The sequence below is a fragment of the Phocoena sinus genome, chromosome 19 (genome assembly GCF_008692025.1).
Source record: "Phocoena sinus isolate mPhoSin1 chromosome 19, mPhoSin1.pri, whole genome shotgun sequence".
NCBI classification, from domain to species: Eukaryota; Metazoa; Chordata; class Mammalia; order Artiodactyla; family Phocoenidae; genus Phocoena; species Phocoena sinus.
In genome coordinates, this window is record NC_045781.1 from 52,129,117 (window position 1) to 52,133,266 (window position 4,150).

Here is a 4,150-nt window from a genome sequence, read left to right on the forward strand (position 1 = left end):
TGCCCCGGAGGCGGGGAAGCGGCCGCCGCCGCTCACACCCTCCTGTGGGGCCGGCGGGGTGCAAGGCCCCCGGGTAGCTTAGTCCCCGCCGGCGGGCTGCAGAGGCAGTTGCCCTGGGTTACGGACGCGCTGGGGGCGGGGCGGTAGCTGGGCCTGCGGGGGATTCGAAGTGGAAGTGACGTATACGCGCCACGCGCAACAAAGCTGAGCGCGGGAGGCGACGCCCACTGACCGCGGTGGGCGCGTGCTCCCGGCAGGCTGTGCGCGACCGCGAACCTTCCACCCGCGCCTGAGGAGCTCACTGCAGCTTAGAGCGCGGGAGGCCGCCTCGCGAGGTACCGTGTAGCCTTAAGTGCTGGTCAGGGAAACCCACCGAGGGGTTGGGTGCCCGTCGGACCCTGGAGTTAGAAAGTGAGGGCTTTGGAACCAGCTTCCCCTCAGAGACCCAGGACCTCTCCCTCCGCACTGCTGCCCTTGTTGCGGATAGTTCTGTGATGGGGAGTGGCTAGCAGCGTCCCTGGCCTCTACCCACTAGATGCCAGGCGACCAAAAATGTCCCCAGACTTTGCCCACTGTCCCCCAATCGCCTCTCCCCCATAAGGACTGTGCCAGGGTGGTGCAGGCCAGTAGGTTTTTAAGGCGCCACCCCCTGTCGTGTAGCAGCGCAGCCTGTGAAGTGGGCATTGGCATCTTTTATACAAATGTAGAAAAATAGCCTCACGTTGCTAAATCAGCTGAGGAACTCGTTGAAGACAGTGAAATGTCACCCCCTGCTCCCCTCCCAGCTTTGGTGCTGGTATTTTCGAGCATCCCAAGGTGCAGCCAGGGGTGGGAACCTGTGCCCGGAGTCAGGCATTCGTGGTAGAACCCAGCTCAGGTCTGGTTCCAAAGCCCTTGTGCTTTCTGGTTTTAAAAGTGTGAATATTTCTGCTGGAGAAAAATATCATAAGCCTTTTATATCCCTGTGATTAAAAGCCATTTGGAGGGACTTCCCTGGTGTTCCAATGTTTAAGACTTTGCCTTCCAATTTAGGGGGTGTGGGTTCAATACCTGGTTGGGGAGCTAAGATCCCACCTACCTCCAGGCCAAAAAACCAAAACATAAAACAGAAGCAATATTGTAACAAATTCAATGAAGACTTTAAAAAGGGTCCCCGTCAAAAAAAATCTAAAAAAAAAATAGGGCTTCCCTGGTGGCGCAGTGGTTGAGAGTCCACCTGCCAATGCAGGGGACACGGGTTCCCTCACTGCTGTGGCCTCTCCCGTCGCGGAGCAACAGGCTTCGGACGCGCAGGCTCAGCGGCCATGGCTCACGGGTGCAGGCGCTCCGCGGCATGCCCGGACCGGGGCACGAACCCGCGTCCCCTGCATCGTCAGGTGGATTGCCAACCACTGCGCCACCAGGGAAGCCCCATGAAGTTTTTGTCATTGCCATGTCTCTTAACTTTTTAAACTCCTTTCCACACCAGAAATCACCTAGTAAGCAACAAAAAAACTTTTAATTATCACTTGACAGTTTGGTTAGGAAGAACCTCCTTTAGTTCTGTTGAAAATAGAAAATGTGAAACCACCTGACTAGCAGGATTTGTTAGCCAAGTCATTAAAGCTGTGTTCTCAGTTTCTGGGAAGTATACCTAGACTCTTAACTAAGATTTACTAAATAACTGTTAAACTTCTTGACTGAAAGCACATTCTCCTAAGTACATGTGGAAGTGGAAGATCTGGCAAATGATTTGCTTCACACTAATTTTGCCTGCATACCCGTTTTAAACGGGCTTCTAATCACTGTTGAAGCTGAGCCGGTAAAAGCCTGATAGCAGGGGTAGGCTGGGACGAAGTGAGAGAATGGCACGGACATATGTACACTACCAAATGGAAAATAGATAGCTAGTGGGAAGCAGCCACATAGCACAGGGAGATCAGCTCGGTGCTCTGTGACCACCTAGAGGGGTGGGATAGGGAGGGTGGGAGGGAGACGCAAGAGGGAGGAAATATGGGGATATATGTATACGTACAGCTGATTCACTTTGTTATACAGCAGAAACTAACACACCATTGTAAAGCAGTTATACTCCAATAAAGATGTTAAAAAAAAAAAAAAAGCCTGATAACATGACCGAGCAGAAACTTAAAAGGGATGAGCGTTTGGCTAGTCATGTTTATAAAAAGCGAAAGTAGAGATGGAATCAAGACACAGAAGCTCTAGTAGAAAAAGATCTGAGTTGGCAAAGGAGTGTTTTTAAAACACCAAGATGGGGGCAGGAGGTATACAGAAACTACTCTCTGCTCAATTTTGAACCTAAATCTACTTTCTAAAAAAGTGTATTTAAAAGGAAAAAAAAAAAGACTGATGGGGATAGGTAGTTAATAGTAAAGCCATGTTGCTGAGAAGAAAAAAGAATTTAATCACTGAGAAAGATGCATGATTAGGTCTGAAATAATAGTGATTGCTGAGAAGTAATGAAGGCACAGTTACAGTTAGCGTAATTTTAAAAACTGAAGGTGGGTGGTACTCTGACATTTTAGCAGCCCCAGAAAAGCTGCAGAAATTCAGAAAAATTCAGAAATTGATTTGCTTGAGACTTGACCTGAAATACCAGCCTCATTTTCATACTAGCATGCCTGTACGGAGAGCCCTCTAGTGGTTTCTTTATTAAAACTTAATGCCCTCAACTTCTTTAAACTATTCAACTATCTGGGAGGTGATAAGAGAAAAAAAATTTTTTGAACACTTCCAGGGTTACCTGTTCCATTTCTTGAATTTTAAATTATTAGAAAGCATTATTAAAAACCTGTATTAAGCTCCTCTATTAAGACCAAAACCATTCAAAGGAATATGAGGTCTGAGAAATTGAATTCTCTGTTGATTTAGTCCATTTGGAGGGCCATTCAACACCTCTTATTTTCAGCAGCACTAAAATAGAAACGAAGGTTGAACTGGCTCTGTATTCTAAACAGTGAAAAAGAGCAAGTTGTCATAAAGTTTTGTTCTTTGATCCTCCCCCCGCCTGCCAGATTCCCATTTAAATATATTTTTGGCTGCATTAAGGCATCTTGTGGGATGTTAGTTCCCTGACCAGGGATTGGACCTGGGCCCTGGTAATGAAAGCGCCTAACCACCGGACCGCCAGGGAATTCCCTTCAGTATTATCATAGTAACTTACATTTTGCTAAGGAACTGATGAAGAGTGAGCCAGGAAATGTGAAAATCCTAACCATATCCTCTTATCCTCTCCATCACCTTATCTGTGAAATGGTGGTAGTTATGGATATGCCCTCCCTAGCTCTGGCTACTGTGGTAAAGATGAAAGAAGGTAATATATGAGAGTAACTTTAAAACAAGATTTATTTAGATTTAAATGAGCAATTATTACTCATCCCTATTTTCAAAGCAGACAGTCAAATTAATTAACCTGATTAATAACAGACACACACAGCTCAGCAGTGATATGGCCACTGGCACAGCGCTGGAAAGAATGCATTCTTTCTGCAGAGGAACAGGAAAGACTTGTACGTTATTTACCTACCTACGTACTGTATGTTCTTTATTTGCTCTTTATTTACCAGAAGATAGTAGTGTCTACATACTTCCCTTTTCCTCTAGTAACTGGGAAAATGGTAGAAGTTTGTTCTTGCTGTGTGTGTGTATAAGTATATATCTGTGTGTGTGTATATACTTATGTATGTTCTATCCCCTGCCCCAAATGTCAGCATACTACAGTACTACCATTGGCTTAATTAGAAAGTATGCTATGTTGGCCACTGTGTCCACTTCTGTCCCCATTACTTAAGTAGAAACCTTATGTGAATGTGGTTTAACTTTCTTAAGGATGTCATGTGCTATGCTGATCAAAATTTCACCTTTCCTTGTTTTTACTCCTCTCTTCTAATTGGCATGATAGAAAAACAAAGTCAGTGATATCTTTTATGTTAAAAATGACCAAAAAATAGTACTTGATGCTATCAGGCAATTAGATCTTTGCTTAAGAAAAGCAAGATTTGTGACTAAAAGGAAACATTTTCTTGGAACCAACCTTTCATCGCTAGGGCTTAAAATTCCTTTTTAAAAAATAACTTTCCGTAAGTTAAAATTAGCATCTTTACAAATACTAGTGGAGTCACTAAATGAAATATTAACAGCAAAACAAAAA